Source organism: Lytechinus pictus, chromosome 1 (assembly GCF_037042905.1).
Source record: "Lytechinus pictus isolate F3 Inbred chromosome 1, Lp3.0, whole genome shotgun sequence".
Lineage (NCBI taxonomy): Eukaryota > Metazoa > Echinodermata > Echinoidea > Temnopleuroida > Toxopneustidae > Lytechinus > Lytechinus pictus.
In genome coordinates this window covers 39,293,737-39,313,243 of record NC_087245.1, presented here as the reverse complement: position 1 = coordinate 39,313,243, position 19,507 = coordinate 39,293,737, and positions in this window count along the sequence as shown.

Here is a 19,507-nt window from a genome sequence, read left to right as displayed (position 1 = left end):
TCATTCGTGCCAATCTCTTAAAATATTAGTTTTCTATGTTTAGATTGGCTCTCCAGATTATATTTCGCTGACCCCATAAGATTGCACTTTATCAGTGTTGGGATGTTTGTATGTCAGGAAAAAGTATAACGCTATACAGTATGCTAGGCGATTGGTAACCTTATAAATTTGCTGAAATCTACTTTGAATATAAACATTTAATGTATCATGCAACCGTGTATCCGGTTCAGGAAAGTTAGGTGAATTGAATCGATTTAATTTCTTTCCATTTCATTAATCATGCTAACATTAAATTCAAATAACAAGAAAATTCTGCAAACACGCAAACTGTTTTTTTTTTTTTTTTAGAATTATGATGGGAGTAAAATTAAGGCAGAAAAAAGGTATCTATCAATGTATGCTATCATCAAAATTAAACCATTTTCTACCGCCACCAAGCGACCCCCGCACCCGCGCCCCACCCCATCGCATTTATACACGCCATATACTACTTTGGTAAATTATTGGTGCTATCCATCAACGACAATGAGAAGCTTCAGATAAATACAGTGTAAATCTTATCATACTCTACTGTAAATCTTATTCTATACTCTATTGTTGTTGCGTGTTTTTTTTTTAACTTTGCAAATTTTGCCATTCACCAAACTCGCTATTCACGGGGTGGGTGGATGGGGGGGGGAGCTAAAAAGCAAATGTATCATTTAAACTGTTGAATACTGCTTCAAGTTTTCGATACACATTATATTACTGTGTGTTATCATACATATGTTGTTTCCATCACAATAACATTGATTTTGTTCAACTCCCCTAACTATTTGCGTAGGTATAAATGGTCGTATTTGTTTGACACGCCTTGGAATGTATACCTTTGTTAATTTGGGGGTTTCATACACCATAGGTGAACATTCAACCGATTTTATTTTGCAAGTTTTCGTGTGTTTGTTATCTGCACGCTTCAACACACCGCCAATGCTTCAATTACACCTACGAAAAATAAGTTACCCGACACGAAATCGTCCAATGGTTTGTCAACGGAAATAATGCCGTGGCTTTGGTCGGGCTGGCGTCGGCTTCACCGGTGTAAGTGGGCATCAACAACAGTCATGACAGTATGTTGCGCAGTGAAGCAATGCCTTCTGGAGATATGCTTTCTTTGAACATTAATTTTTGTTTTCATTCATAATTGAAAGACGTTGTGCATTTGTTATAGCCAAGTACATTCACACCCATTTCTGAATTCAGTCAGTAGACCTATATACCCTGATATGTTTTACTTAAAACTTGGTATCCAGTTTTCAATAATTATTTGCCAATTTCCAGGGCTAGCATTGGTGAATCATTGAGGTTTTAAAGAATAGAACCCAATCCTTCCCTTTTGATATGCATAAATTGTAAGAAAAACACACATGCATTTCAGAGAACATGTCTCTGCACAATGGTGTCAAGATATTAAACTAATTGAAAAATATCGACTATTTAGTGATATCCGAAAATACACTTGGAACATTTAAGAAAATTGGGAGGGCGCGACAATAGCGTGATGAGCCAAGAACTTTGAGGGTGCCCAGACATGGCGTATGGGGGCAAACTTTCTAAATACCAAAGCGAGTGAGCAAAGAAATGACTGTTTAAAAACAAAAAGCTAATTCTGTGTTAGATTTTGACATAGTATTAAAAAAACAATTATCATGCTTCACCCCTTTTCGTTCCATTTTGTTATTTTTTATTTCCTTTTCTCCTTTCTTCCCATTGGTCGTGAAAATTCAGGGGATCCATGCCCCCCATCTGAATGTTATTGAAAGAAATACAGAATATAAAAGCAAAGCGAGGACCAAAGAAAAACAAAATCATTGCATGAAAAGAACATACCAGACCTACATAATGTATGCTATCTGTAAACAATCGTTCGATACTTATCGATCAATAACAGACGATGATGTGTGTTATCCCATATATGAGTGACTAGAAATCGACTCACTTGATATACAATAAAGAAAGGTTACCAATGCAGAACTAGGTTATAAAACTTAGGAGGGTAGGCAATATTACTGGCGTGACCAGGTTTAACCTATTTTTATTTATTCGTTCTATGTTATTCATATATCTATTTATTCACTTATTTATCTATTCATTTATTTATCAACTTACAAATTATTTTATTCATTCATTCATTTACGTTTTCTTCAAAAAGACAAGGGTGGTCCCGTTCGATCCAATTGTTCGCATACATTCGTAATTCCGAAGCTCCGTTATTCCGAAGGTTCGGTTATTCCGAAGGATCGTATTTTCGAAGGTTCGTAATTCCGAAGGTTCGTCAATCCGAAAACGAAATGAGGTTCGTAATTCCGAAGATTCGTTAATCCGAAAACGAAATAAGGTTCGTAATTCCGAAGGTTCGTTAGTCCGAAAACGTAATGATTAACGAACCTTATTTTGTTTTCGGACTAACGAACCTTCGGAACAACGAACCTTATTTCGTTTTCGGACTAACGAACCTTCGGAACATCGAACCTTATTTCGTTTTCGGACTAACGAACCTTCGGAACATCGAACCTTATTTCGTTTTCGGATTATCGAACCTTTGGAATAACGCCACAAATGTTCGGATTAACGAACCCTTTTACGTTTTCGGATTAACGAACATCGAGGTATAGGCAATTTACGTGTTTCGGAATTACGAACCTTTGGAATTACGAAGTGTAACCCCAATTGGGATGTTTTGCAAGGGAGACCTGTCTAATGTACAACCATGGACCTACTAGCAGGTCCATGGTACAACCAATATAAAGAAACTGCCACTAATCTGGAAGGGGCGGTAAAACCATATTCTTAGAAATATTTGTATTACCCGATGTTGGATTTCAGGTTTTCAAAATTTTGGGACCCATGAAAGGGCCCAGAAAATTGTTTAACTCTGTGGTGTTAGGCAAACTTGTTTTTTTTTTTTTTTTCATAACCGATCAAGGGGACATCCTATTTGTAGTATGCCTCGCTGCTGCCTGGTCCTCTTTTGTTATTTAACACGATGAAATTTCTTCTCAGTCTAATATTTTATTATTAATATATTAACTCTGAGCTAAAATTATGGGAAGCCAAAAATGAATTTAAAAATAATATTAATAACAATGTATTTGCTCTTCCACCGTGCTACAATGGTAAAGAAAACTATTTCAGTGTTATTCCCATATTCTAACAGATAAGCTGATAAATCGAACCTGTAGTGTTAGAGATACTGGCCACAAACTTTGACCAGAGTTAAAATTAAACCCAAATCCATAATACGGGCCATTGAGATAAGGTTAAGGTCTTACTCTTACAAGTACATGTAAATGGAGCGTTAGATGTCCGTCTATCCCTCCCTTAATGGAGAGACCTGTGTGTCCCGTGACACAAAATTTAGCGATTAATCGTACGCTTGATTTTCAAGATTGATTGTACATTGTAGTGAATGCAATCCATCGTAGAAAAATGTTCTACGATCAATGCTATGCTTTGTGTAACGTGCCCCTGGGTCCCACCTTCCAAAGAATTATGATTGATGCGATCAATGTCAACTGTATGAAAATCCACCATTGCCATTATTTTCCTTACGGAAAATTTGCACAATGTCCTTTGTAAACAAAGAGGAGCTCACTGAATTATGGTGCCATGAGCCTAATTACATCAGGAGGGCTAAAGATATTCATTCGACCCAACCCATTCGAATTTTTTCAATTTGATATTGCTGATTGACAAAAGTGTATGAATATGATTCAAAATCTAACACTGATTCTAGAAATGGTAACTACTGAACTTCCTTTGCCCAAATTGGGAAGATATGTCAATGATTTTGAACTATTTTTTGACTGGCGGAAGAATTGGGGCTATTTTACTGTTTCAGTTGATGAATTTGATCCCATCATAGTTATCTTCATAAATGGCGATTTATTTTTAAAATGAGCTGGCTACGATACCCTTCTCTGGTCAGATATGGAATGTCAGATATATATCCTATCCAAAGGTAGTAAACATTCGACCCTCTAATTTCACATTTATTTTTTATGAATTTTTCTTAAGTGCCATTTTAACACACAAGTCTATGGGGAATGTTTTACGCGCGTGAGACCTTATGAAGATAACGCTGAATGTATGAGTATACATCGGCACCTAGAAACTATTTGAATAAACATGCGTTTAAAGATGTTGGCGTTGTTGGCTTTCCATAGTTGTGGTTGATCGAATAAATCTCGCCTTTTTATGACATGTGGCCCTGAAGTACAATGAAAATTACTTAGGTATAGATGAAAATGCAAAGATTTATATCAAATAGAACATTAAAACAGTCAACATTAATGTTTGTTTATACCCTAATCTTATTAAGTCCTACACCTGCACAACACCAGGTACATTAGTTTGGAATGTTGACACATTAGACCCAGTGCTGCGTTATAGGAAGGTCGGCCTTGGTCCTTAACAAATTCTCATGGACCCCACATTAATACATAATTGAATTCCAGTCCTGATTGAAGTATATAGATCTGTGGCCAGTACTTTCTAATGTGCGGTGGCGGTGGTTTCACATCCAGAACCCCGTTACACAATACTCAACGTTTGATCATAGGGCTGATTTTAAAGACTGAGTTCATTGCTCTTTATATGCAATCATTCGCAGTGATCAACTTTACGTCGAACGCTTAGCTTTGTGGTACGGACGCCAGAACGTCGATTTTAAATCCATTGGAATGATTGAAAATGTTGGCAGTAAAATGGCTATGATTAACACGTATTTTGTGTACTGACAGTGTAGAACATGTACATGTAGAAGCGTCAGTGACATCGCTCTTCCGCGTGCGCGCTGACCAATTTGTTTTGGGGTTTAGGGGTATTGATCATTATGACCATTAAGATATTGGTTAGCCCTAGGGCGAGGTTTAAGGTTCGCCAACATAATAAATACATTCGAATAGAATACTATAGAGAGGACAAGAAGGAATGCAGGCATAAACCGATTAAACCTACAAGAAATAAACTTTATCGGTCTGTAAGGTACGTGTTGAAAATGGCGCCAATCTTGTCAAACTGTATTTTGTATACATTGTATAGGTCCTCTGTCACCATACCATCATGTCCATATTTGAATTTATAAAGTAAATACCATAATGTATACAGGCAGAGATATACATATATTTACTTATTTGAATTATTCTATCAAGTTTTCGGGTGTACATTTGAACTTTTAAACCCCATAGGGCATGTATATGCATTTGATTTTCTTCAAAGTGGCGCCTTGGGAATCAACAGTACAATACTGGTACATGTATACAGTCCACTTGTTTCCTCCCCCTTCTTCTTCTTCTTCTTCTTCTTCTTCTTCGACACCCCAAGCAATAAAGTTATTCTAACACCGACAACTCTTCTTTGATAGCTCGCATGGAAAAGACGTGGCATATAGGACGAATAAAAAATTGATTTATTTCCAACAGCAACATTTAAGCTTTTGGTGAGGGGAAATGATGCATTTCCCAGTTTAGAAGCTAGGCGGTTCGATCATTTCCCCGTGCTCCTCCCAAAACCCTCTTGAAGCCAAACAAATCCCTTTCACTCGTCCAGCGATATAACGTGATACGGCATGTTGTTGAGAATCGAATAGAAATCAGATGCATTAATGATAGTTGACAAGAAGCCGCCCGCCCCCTCCATCCCCTTTGGATCCTCCACTGGTCATGCTCTAAATCCGATCAGATATTATTGCAATTGGGACATTGGTCGTTTTGTGATTCGTCCTTGAATACATCGATAATAGTCTTAAGATGCTGCTCCAAAGTGCAATGTTTTGAAGATCTTCATGAATGAAAGATTTGCATAATTCTTATCATCAATGATGTTCATTATGAAATGTATCAATGAACAAAAACTTGAAGTTTACCCCCCCCTCTCTCTCTCCCTAGGGGGGTAATCCATGTAAGTCATAAAAGATGTGTCATTGGCATTGTATATAATAGAAACGTGAGAAAGAAGCATAACATTACAAATATAGCATACAAACACGTGGTAAGTATCATGACATAAATTCCATAGGAAGCTGATAACTGGAATCTTTTAGAGGCCTACTTTCCTCAGGAAAATAAATCACGGTACATGTATCTGCAACAGGTTAATGCAATTACCCTATTTGCTAAACAAATTAATTTCATAATACTTTCATCATTTCTGAATACAGACACAATTACTATGATATGTGTATGACATCCAAACCCTTTGAATTTAATTTTGAATATCATTGAATTCGCATTTGGAAGCTCAACATTTATCGATGCTTTTTATAAGAACAAAAATAATGTATAAAATATTCATGTACAACCTATTGTCGTTTGAAATGAATAACAATCTTCATTTATCCATTTCAATTTCCAAAAAACACCACCGTTTGTATCACGTGCCAGATAATGTTGACAGTTTTCATAAAATACATGTAAGCTATCAGCATAAGATAGCAATGTACTGAGATGCGCTGTGGCCCAATAGTAGAGCGCCTGTCTGTGATAACCGAAGGTTGATGGTTCGATTCATTGTCGAGTCATTCTAAAGTCTTTAAAAGTGGTACCTACTGCCATCTACAAATGTAGCTAGGCGTTCGGCATGTTGGAGTCGAGAGGGGTAATACTAACACATATTAACAATATCATAAAATGTTATATAATTATGCAGGACCCGCTGGAAGACCAGCTAATAGCTAATGTGGCTACTCTGGGGAAATATGAGATATTATTATCATCATTTTTTGCACACCTTCAAACTACCTAAACTAAAGTAGAATACATGTACCTAAGCGGTTGTAAAACCAAACAAGATTCTGCTATTCCTCGAAGGGTAATAAGAGCGCATCCTTTTCTAGAGGTGCATTCTTATTACCCTTCGAGGAATGGCGAAATCTTGTTAACGCCAGCACAATATCTAGTCTTGAATATGGATAACGACCTGATGGGTTTGATAATGATCATTAAGCCAATGATCACGACGACGATGAAAACGACGATGAGGAAGACGATGATGGTGACGAAGATAGTGACCATTACCATGCAGACCTTCTTTTCTTACTGTAAAACTATTTATTCAACGGTTTAATTGATATTGGAATATAACTATGATATCAACTGTAAATAGATCGTCAAAAAATGCTAACTACAGTGCGTAACAAAAAAAAAACAGTTTACACTTTGAAAAAGCCCTGGGAATTAAAAAATATACAACAGGTGGGTAATTTTTTCACATATAATCTTGGGTTTGGGTCTCATCTATCAAATGAAAGTAAAAGTTTTGACAGAATGTTACACTTAAGTGAGCACTGTCCATTTTTGTAAAGCTCGCAGAAATCTGTTTGCGCAGAAATGCTCGTTTTCACGCTGTGTCAAGGGGAAAGGGCGAAATCAAACTTACCCTGCGAATCATTTCTCAGACATTTCCCTTGCATTTTTAGTCAATTGAAATAAAACGGATACATTCAAGCATTTTGTAACAATTTTGCCACCCAAATTAAAATTTCAACACTTAGTAAGCACAACCTTTACCCTTTTTGTGCCAGCTAGATCTGAGGACATAACTGAATCTGAACAAATGTTTATATCAGACATCTCCAACATTTTTTCACTAAGTTTCCATCATTTAAAGTGGGTTTACATTTCATTTTTCATTTAATACTTGGTTCTCCACACTTTTTCCAGGATTGACAATGATTAACAAAATGAAAATCAAGCCTAAGCCATTTCATGTAAATCACAGCTCAGTGTAAAGCAAATATCGTCACGATGGCCTCGGTGTGTGGGGGAGTGAGGTGGGGCGCAATGCACTCTCCGAAGTGTTTTGGGCAAGGAAACAAGTTAAAAAGGGGTAAAAGATATTTTCAAATCAATTTTACTAGCTATATTCCACGTATTCTTCATGATTAAGGTATACTTTTATTCGCATAACTATTTCAAAGTTCTGCGCAAATCATTTTTCACTAACTTTTCAAAAATAAGTGGTGCTCACTCAAGCGGAAATATTTTTCGACAGTTATATCGTCATTTGCTTAAATGGACATGTACCAATGTTAACATGTGAAAAAATCTTCAGAATATTACATATTTATAATTTTACAGGATTTTTTTCTAAGTGTAAACTTTTCTTTGATACGCACTGTATAAAGACTGTCTCTCGAAAATCATGTTTTATCCTTTTTTTTGTTGGGGGGGGGGCTGAACTTATTATGCGCGAAATATGGAATTAGAAGTATATTATTTTTATCCAACCGACAGTTGGTTCAAATATGAATCTGCCAACTGTTGGTCAAAACATCTCAATTTATTTTGCATGAAATTTTGTTTTAACCAACTTATATAAGTTGGTTAAAATAACTTCTAAAGGCGACCGCACACCTTACGATTGGTCTGCGACTCAATTTTGGAATAAAACGTAGTAGAACGTGATGCTAATATTGAGACTTGGAAAATCTTACTGTGTAATGTTCTAAATCATCGTACGAATGTCTATATGTTCAAATCTGTGACTATGCTATCATCCTTCGTAGAATAAAAGTAAATTAAATATCTAGTCGTAATGACGTCATAACAGTCGTACGATTGGCTACGATTTGAAACTAATTTGGCCTTTACTAAAAAAAAAAAGGCTTGCCATCTTTCAAGATGATTATATTAGTATTATTTCAATTAATTTTAACCTCAAATTAAATGATATGTTCAATTCACATTTTCAGAAAATGAGCAAAATACGATTTGTTCCAAAATCGGATCACGAACAGTCGTAAGGTGTGCGGTGGGCTTATGAGTGTATGAAAGGGTTACACTTCGTAATTCCGAAGGTTCGTAATTCTGAAGGTTCTTTATTCCGAAGGTTCGTAATTCCGAAACGCGTAAATTGCCTATACCTCGATGTTCGTTAATCCGAAAACGTAAAAGGGTTCGTTAATCCGAACATTTGTGAAGTTATTCCGAAGGTTCGATAATCCGAAAACGAAATAAGGTTCGATGTTCCGAAGGTTCGTTAATCCGAAAACGAAATAAGGTTCGTTAATCATTTCGTTTTCGGACTAACGAACCTTCGGAATTACGAACCTCATTTCGTTTTCGGATTAACGAACCTTCGGAATTACGAACCTCATTTCGTTTTCGGACTAACGAACCTTCGGAATTACGAACCTTCGGAAATACGAACCTTTGGAATAACGAACCTTCGGAATATCCGAACCTTCGGAATAACGAACCTTCGGAATTACGAATGTATGCGGTATGAAAGAACCAGAACACATTACTTTTATTTTTGTCAGTACTGTATGATTAGTCACGGGACATAAAGAAAAAAAAAAAAAAAAAAAAAAGACGTGCGTTGACGTGCACACATATAAATATCCCATCTCTGCGATGCAAAGTCACCACCAGTAGTTTTTCATGCAAGGATAAAGTAAATAAACTTCTTTTTAATAAATATATTTTAGCATGTATGGAGGTCACGAAGAAAATTCAACAATAAGGCAGAGTTTGCATTTTGTCTCTCTATTTATTCTGCATTGTACTTATACAGTATATCATACCACAGAATGGTAATGTTTGCACTCTCTATGTCTATGATGTATATAAGCATTCTCCATGCATTTGGTGTATTGTCTCGGAAACAGAAAAAGACATTTTGAAAAGAATAAGGAACGCCATCTTTGCCACTGGAATGTATACACGAATTCAAAGATATGAAACTAAATTTATATTTTCTTGACCTAGCCTTCTTGTTTGTACAATGTAAAATTACATTTGTGTCGTTGGCAATGTGGACCTCTATGAGATGTGCGCAATATTCTGCCCATGTATGTCTCAATCTGCAATAGATGGATCGTTGCGGCACTTAAATAACCACAGAAAACATGAGATGTTAATCAAATGAAATCTGTCTGCCATGCTGACTTAAATCAGAGCAATTCAATGATGTCTTTGTACAAAAGAATGCATATCTATGCTGCGTACATGTACACATCGTAACGTATCGTTTACTTGGTTGATAATTCGTGTACTATAGAATTTGGCCTAGATAAGCATACAGCAGAGGTAAAAATGAAACTATCGATTGCTAAAAATGTAATCACTTTCTTCTTGCGATTGGAGGGCAGAATTAATAAAATTAATTACCCTACGAAAGTGGCAATCATGATTTAGAACAAAAGAATGCGTAGATAACAACCAACAAGCCTTGCTTTTACTTTTGGCTCTCTCATATCCACATCTCTCATTTTCTTCTTTTGTCATTATTTCATAACCAATTACAACAATACATTCTAGTACCTTTTTTTCTATTGTTATATTACGTATACATTTCATATTTTACGATATTTATTTATGCTTATCTATGAAAATTTGTATTGTATAATATTATTGTTTGTATTGAGTTGTTGATTTTTTTGAAAATGTGAAATGTTGATGTGAATAAACCTTTAACCTTGAGATAACATGAACAGGTTTTAAGAGGAACCCATGAAAAGACAATTAGTTAAAAAGTGATCATAAAAAGGACTATTATGACGTCAGCATTGTCAGGGGAGTGTTTGATGAAAGGACTTGTCAGATTTTTTATCCGTCAAGTCGTTTTAACCCACAGTTACCATGGTGGTGATGGTATCAGTGCTTCTCAGCCGATAAAGTTCAAGAAAAGTTGTCAGTTGTCGTCTCCTTGTTGGACGAAACTGTTTGATGAAACACTCCCCCAGAAAGTAGCTCGGCCCGTGTCCGTTGCCAGAGTTTGGTTGGATCTCTTTTTGTTGAGGGGGGGGGGGGGCAAAAAAGATGCGGAATCATGATTTCATAGGGAGCAAATTATAAATCACGGGGTCAGATTTTTGGTGTCATATGGACCAACCTGGCATAACGCGTCAAAAAAGGATTCATGGTACATGTACGTTAATCTATACTCATTATCCGAAGTGGCTTGCACAAGTCCCTGCCTGTTTAATATTCGCTCGCTCGCCCACAAAGCTATATCCAAGCGCGAAGCGCAAGCTGAATTTGTATATACTGTCCTTAAAAACGGACATTTCAAGCACAGTTTAAAAGGCTTCAGTTATCAAATTTCTGGAAAAGGGACTATTTAATATGATATAGATCAAGGTGGAATTATGTTGAAGGCAGAATGCAAATATGGTTGTGTCAAATGTGTGAAGTAACTTCTACTCAGGTTTTTTTCAAAAGAATTTTAGGGGGCACATGCCCCATGCCCCAATCCTTGGTTATAGCAGTTAAGATGCTGTTCATGCAGCAGCTTAACTGATAAAAACAGATACATGTCTCCCTTTTTAACAAAAATATTAATCCTTTTCTGCTGCAGAAATGCAACTTAATTTGTACCAAAAACATGCTAAGGGGAGTTGTTATGAGGATGTAATAGCAGTGATAGAGAAAGTAAACGTCAGATCGAGAGTGCATACAAAGATGAACTTGGTGTTAATGGATCTGTGATTGATGATGAGCTATTAGGAAATTCGGTGCGACAGCTCGGGATTATACATACGTATGACTTTTATTAACATGTGAATTGACAGTTTATTAACACGTGAATTTACAGTTCAAATAACTTTCCATCAAAGTGAATGAGACGAATAGGGATAAGGATAAATGCGATGCAGACAGGTAGTATACATACGTTTAAAAAAGCATTAAATGCCAAGTTCTTATGGCAACAACATGCATTACATGTAAATATATGATAAAAAGAGCAATGTATAGACACATTTTTAAAAATAATCACATGCACCCTTTTTGCAAGTAATACATAGAACATTTTCTCTCTTTTTATTCTTGTTTTTATTTTATTTGATTCAAGATAAAAAGAGTCGTGTAGATAAAATGAATTGCTTTAGGACATGAATTGCTGTGCCTGGGAATCGAACACCGGACATTCATGTGTGTAGTCAGGCGCCGTCATTAGACCACTTTGTCATGGCACCTTCACGTTCGTTTTGCAGCCCACGACCATCTCGTTTAAATAAAAGTCTTGCTTAAGGATATGCTCAAAAGGCAATCGGTAAATTTAGGATGTCAGGGTAACAGTGTTTATTTTTCACGGGTTTAAGGGCGATATTGATAACCAGCCTATCCTCTTGAAGTTCATGATAATCTCTACTACTAATTATGAGTAATAGGCCTTCTCTATGTATTACTACTATTGGTAATGATAAGAGTAATTCATGTAATGATAATGATGATGATGATGATCACGATGATGATGATTATGATGATAAGGATGAAAATGATAATAATAATATCAATGATAATGATAATAACAAAAATAATGATGAAAATTATAAAAAAATAATGATAATAATGATAATGATGATAATAATAATAATAATAATATTTCTGACTATCATCATCATAATCAATTCACCACCATATAACTACTAATAAAAAGTATAAGGATGATACTATCGCTAATGAAAATTAACTTAAGATGGTGTTATACAGTCAAACATATCTATCAGGTTTGACTTAGTCCACCTAAGGGAACAGAAAATTTGACCACTTTGGACAGAGATGGCCTTTATAGACGGGTTATATAAAATAATCCTTTAAAATTGGAGACAATTTTGGTGGCCACTAGAGATAGGTTTTCAGAGACAGGTGGCCACTAAGCCATGGTTGACTTTATTACGTAGACCTACTTAAAATAAAATGAATAAGTACATGTGAATGTTCTGCATTCCAAGAAAGAACTTATACGCAATTTCATATTGTTACTTGTAAGTTTCTATTTGTTTCCTTGTCTTAAATCACTTAATGCGAGGACATATTTTCTACGAGATTTGTCGAGAAGAGGCGCTTATACATGGCAAAAAGTGCTTCCAAAATATCGAGCAAAGATCCATGATCCACGGATAGGCCTAATGCTCTATGTTGTGTATGTAGATACATTACATTGCAATTATCTTATGGCATTCAATGTAATCATATACATTTGACTGTCAATGAGGAAAAGTCTTCGTCAGACATGCAAGTCACATGATCAAAATGATCTTAAGGACGTACCTGTTTTAGAAGTAAATGAAAACAACCTTGTTTTTACGGCTCATGTAGTATCCAAATTAACTCCATCCTTCATCTGTGGGTCCCATCTAGCAACAGATCAAAAATGGTGACCTAAAACTCCAGTAAATACGCCAAGTTGAAGACTTTTTCCTTTAAAATATCAGTCCGTCATAACAAATTAGCGTTAGTTTCGTCGTACGCCAATGATATTTGGTTTTGTATCACCACTGCAGCGCGCATACATTGAACGTCATTTCTTTCCTTTTCTGCATTTGGTCCTCTCGCTCTTTCTCTCTCTCTCCTTTGCGACTTCTTACCATTACCATTAGACACATACACACATGTGTGTGTTTTGCACACATCGGGTGCTCAAACTGTGTTCGCTCACCTGAAAAGCTTCGAGTTATTTTACTTTCTCTCTCTCTCCTTCTCTCTCAACACCCCTCGTCTATTCTTTTTGGTTGCTCGCTAACCCCCGAAAGGAGAAGAAGAATAGAAAAGGTGGGAGTGCTATTCAGTAGCCCGCTTCGATCCTATTGTAATGTAAATCAAAGTTTCAATGGGAATCTGTGGTGTAAAGAATGAGGGGTTTGAGCAACGTTTAGCACACTGCTTTAATATTTTGTTGGACAAGTTCGTCGAGACTGCACGGGCGCCGTAGGATATAACCAAATTGGGCAGAAGCCATACACTGGGCTAATTCTATTAACATGGACATAAAATTCTCAGAATACTTGTTTCAATTCAGACATTTGATGATAAGAAATCTAAAACAAGGCTGATTAAAATTGCTTCAGTCCCCTTGAATAAATTTGAAATGAATTATTTTGTGTTTAGGGTATGTTTTTTCCCCCAAGCTTTTTCCCCGGGGCTTTTTTCTCCTCGTTTCTGAAGTGTTCGGGCCGGCCCGAGACAAAAATTGTTTAGGGGTTATATTCTGGCGACAACTTGTTTAGGGGCCAAAATGCGTAAAGTTTAAGTTTTAAGTATATTTTTATTGATTTCAAATCCAAACATAAAGGATTACAATCAAATGAAATTAAATTTTTTTTTTAATTATCTAACTTAAGTTACAATGATGAATTAACATTTCTAACAATAAGCAGAGTCACAAATTAAACAAAACGAAAACAAAAGAAAAAACAACAAAACAAATCAAATGCAGGAGGAAAAAACTATGTGCTGTCAGAAACTGTTTCACTCGACTATCTGTCAATTAACAGGGCATAATTATTCTTATCAAAACAATAATAATCATGTACTAATACGTCGTTCTAATTCATCAACTGCAAAATTATCATAAAATTTGTGAAATATTTGTCATTGCTTTAATTTGAGGCCATGCTATTGATATACTTGGATCGCAAATCATACATCTTATGTATTCCAATGATGAATATTTTAATTATATCCGTTTCTTTGGGCGCTAACAAAAACTTGAATTTGTAATCATCATTGTATTTAATAAAATCAGGTATTACGTCTTTTATCTTTTATTACGTAAATGAAGCCCGCAAAAAACTTGTTTCGGGGGTTATTTTGCACACAGAGAAAAACTCGTTTAGGGTGTGTTTAGAAATAATTCGGTCACGCATGTGTACAGCAATAACTTCGTGGTTGTGTTGAAATCATAAGATTGACTGATTATCTTTCAAACAGTGATGATAATAACTGAATTAGTGACAATACACCCATGGTAATATCAACATTCTCAAGACCCGTCAAAGCAATGTTATCCTTTTCTCTACATTCCTAACAAAATTACCTTTTCTGCGTATCCATTGGATCTCGCAGTTCCCCCAAGACTTGAGGAAATCAATAGAAGAACAAGAATAAGTTATTCTAACTTCATAACAAGCATATCCTTTGAGTTATGGCTACAGATGCTACTATACACTTACCGGGGATCTGCTGACCGGAAATCGTTTTGAGTTGCTTAACAATTCATTCACATTACACCCGGTTTAACAATAAACCATTTGTATAGTACTGAAAGTCATCAACTCTGTTTTCGGTTTTGATAATTATTATGATAAAAGACGATCGTGTCTTCGTTGGTATTTGTATTCTCAATTATATCGATGGTGGTGATATGGCCTTGTACTAGGCCGTTAAAATGATATTAAGATAAAATGAGAATGATTGCTTGTACCGACTCTAAGTTCCAAGAAGGCTTGATTCTCTCATTCTACGGTTATTTGTAAAGCCTTTGAAAATGCAAGGAAGTAATGCATGGTGAGTTTGTGTGTAGGCCAACGTATGGAAAAACATCTTATACCAAATGTTATCGTATAAAAGAAAACAATAAGGGTTGAAATAAATAAAAGTTATTCGTGTTTCGTATTGAACAATGAAAGCACAAGACGAAAATAATGTGCCCTAAGTTTACGTCAAAATCATTCTGATTTTACTGTTGGGGGTGAATGCAAATCAGTTAAACAGGGGGTACTAAAGACTTTAACGAATCAGGCCAAACAGTTGGTAGGGTTTTTTTTTTCTCTCTCTCTCTCTTCCTTCTGTCTCCCTCTTTTCCTCCGATTTATCTTTCTTTTTCCTATATAGTTTGAAAAAATGTCATGAGGGAGCCGCCCATGCTATCGAGTAGCAACGCCCTTGCGTTTCATTGCACTGCACATAAAGCTAAACATTATTGAACCCCCTATGAATATAATGAATATCAAAATACGTAAATAAAGTAACAAGCTGATATTTAATATTGATTCCATGATAAGCAGTCATACAAAATTCCTCATCCTCCTTGCATGAACAGAATATCCCATTTTAAGTCATTGTAGCCTAGCTGGTCATTACCATTTTTCCCCCTTTTTCATCTATTTTACTATGTAAATTGACAAAACAGTATCCCTTTGAAAAATAGTTTTATGCATACAATTTTGTGGTCTGTATTATTCGGAATTAGGTCCTTTAATGCAGAATCCTACGACCAATAACAAACAATATCAATTCTGACTTGGATTATGTTATTTCAGGTTGACTACCCATCCATTGATAGGCCGTGGGAAACGATTGATCGCAGGAATGAGACGAGTGAGTGAGAGAGGGAGTAAGAAAGAGACTAGAGTAAGAGGGAGAGAGAGAAACAGACAAACAGAAAGACGGAGGAGATAGGGAGTTAGTGACGGAGGGGGAGAGAGATAATGGGAGATAAAGAAATAAAGGTGCCAAGGGGTACTGGAAAATTGAAAAATAGGAATAGGACAAGCTGCAAAATGAGAGAGAACTGAAGAGGGGAGAGAGGGGAGGGTATGTGCGTGTGTGTGGAGAGAGAGTGGGAGATAGGGAAAGAGAGTGTAAGAGAAAGAGAGAGAGAGGGGTGCAAGGGGTAATGAAAAAGGAAGCAATAGGAACAGGATAAACTGTAATGGGGGAGAGAAAGAGAAAGATAGAAGGGAGAGGGGGTAGAGTGTGGGTGTGCGTGCGTGCGTGTGTATGTGAGAGAGAGGGGGGTAGAGAGATGAAAAATGAAGGGTTTTCATGGTAATATGATACAGAAAGGAGAAAGGAATAATGAATAGGAGGGAATCAGATTTTTTTTTTAGGGACTTAACTACCGGCATTATTGCTCCGACTGTAATATTTCTTATCATCATTTACATCATCACCAAAGGTATTAACAAGATATCATTGGATGAAAGTACTAAATTATTATCATTATTAGTAGTAGAAGTAGTGGTAGTAGTAGTAGTAGTAGTAGTAGTAGTAGTAGTAGTAGTAGTAGTAGCAGCAGCAGCAGCAGCAGCAGCAGCAGCAGCAGCAGTAGTAGTAGTAGTAGTAGTAGTAGTAGTAGTGGTAGTAGTAGTAGTAGTAGTAGTAGTAGTAGTAGCAGTAAGTAGAAGTAGTAGTAGTAGTAGCAGTAGAAGTAGTAGTAGAAGTAGAAGTAGTAGTAGTAGTAGTAGTAGTAGTAGTAGTAGTAGTAGTAGTAGTATACAGTAGTAGTAGTAGTAGTAGTAGCAGTAGTAGCAGTAGTAGCAGTAGTAGTAGTAGTAGTAGTAGTAGTAGTCAGGGGCGTCGATCCACTTTTCAGATTGGGGGGGCAAAATCATTAACGTTCCAAAGGCGCTCGATCGTACAAAACACCCACCCACACACACACACACACACATATATATATATATATATATTATACACACACACACACACACACCCATATATATATATATATATGACTCATGAGACACAGACACGTATCTCACTACACAGATAGTACGAGTGCCGAGAGTGAGCTCAAATTTCTTTATATTCTGAGCTGAAAACTTGATATTCTAAGCATTTTTGGTACCAATGATTAAGATTTGTATCTAAAAGAGAATAGATGCGAGCGCGAAGCCCGAGCTGAAAATGTTGATATTTCGATCTGAAAAAATGACAGTTTACTGGACGTTTTTGATAAAGAACAAGCTATATATCCAAGAAAAGATGATTGCAAATTGAAGCAGTTCTTTTGAGGCTTAGAACTGAAAACGGGACATTTACATTCACCAATTTAATCATGAAAAGTATGGGTTTTTGCTACAGAAATGATACGAGCGCGAAGCGCGAGCTGAAAATTTGTATATTCCAATCTGAAAAGCGGACATTTTGAGCACGATTTTAAATAAAGAACGAGTTGTGTATCTCATCTCGCTTGCTGAACATTACAATCTTGTTTTTTTTTAATGCATATCCGGAATTATTGGGGGGGGGGCAAAATGATATGTTTGCCCCCCCCCCCCAATATTTTCATTGGTGGGGCGGTCGCCCCCCCCCCCCCCCAGGATCGACGCCTCTGGTAGTAGTAGTAGTAGTAGTAGTAGCAGTAGAAGTAGTAGTAGTAGTAGTAGTAGTAGTAGTAGTAGTAGTATTAGTAGTAGTAGTAGTAGTAGTAGTAGTAGTAGTAGTAGTAGTAGTAGTAGTAGTAGTAGTAGTGTTATCATTATCGTCATCATTATTACTATCATCAATGCATCTTCATAATGCTTTTCTTTTTCTCATTCCCCGTTTCTTCTTGCAACCTTCAGTTTTCACGTCTGTTCTTACCTATTTCCACACGTTATTCCCTTTTCTTTGTTGCAAAATCCAGTTATGGAATCCATGTAACGATGCAGCAATTTGTAAATATAATTCCAGATTTAATGTTATTATACATACAGTGACAATTTTGTACAGAAAACAAATACAGCAAGTCCTTTTACAGACGAACAAATGTATAGATGTAAAATGCGATGGTCCACATTAAGAATATCGTCTGATAGAAAGACTAATGGCAAAAGTAATGAAATTGATTTTTTCTCTCTTTTTTATAGTTTATACGTGGTTTTCAGAATCGCAGTTGATAAATCAAACATTCAAAGACGGAGAAAAAAGGTAAAACAAACCGGTTATATGGATATATATAGCGTTATGTAATAGTCAACATCATATGAAGCGATTATACATGGCTGCAGTGCAATGGGGTGTTTTCCCCATGATGCTTTACGTTCACAAAGAAACACAAAACAAACAAACAACAATATAAAATTTTTCATAATAAGTCAACGCTATATAAAGATCCGTCTTTACAGAAAACACAATGTTAAATGAAAGACATTGTGAATTTAATGTAGACCTGTAAAGGATGAATTAAAAAAGAATGTTATTACATACAAATTATGACATACTTGGCTTATTTCAGAAAAAAAATTGAGTTAAAACGTCACGGCAAGAATTTACTTTTTATCTAAAAGAGTAAATTTTCAAGGAAATAACAAAATATGTATTGTTGAACGACAATGAAATAACATTATTAAAAAAAAAAGATATGTCCATAAATGAATAAATTGGTACATATTAAGTAAATAAAAAAGATGAACTGGATAAATCAAATGTCTGATCATTATCACTGTTTTATCCCAATCCATCTTTATTTTTTAAATAAACTAAAGGTTTACAAAATACTTTAAATGATGTACTGTAATTGAATATAAAGTATAAAATACCATCAATTCTGAATTAAAAAGAAATCATAAGGGAATATGTTTATGATATATCAAATAAGAATTTTTCAAATACCCATATAATTGTTATAATCTGCACATAATTGTTTCTTGAAATATACAAAATATTATTGGTATCACTGTAATATTTTTTTTTATTTTTATGTTTTACAATCGTAATAAACAGATACATGAAATTACATGAACAATAGATGAAGCTAATATTTAACAAATCAGAATAAAACACCAAAGTTTTATCCATACAGTAGAATGATAAAAAGGAATACATTATTTCATCAAAACCTACTGATGGCAAATAGTTTACATATCCTATAAAGAATTTCGTGAAAACGTAAAAGTTATTATTAGAGCATTGTATTAAAATCAGTTTCTATTCATTTTAGCACCTTTCCTTTAAAACAATCACAAAACTTGATTCAGCAAATATTGTGCATCCGAATAGATATAAAAATTAACTTCTAGCACAAACATAGAAAT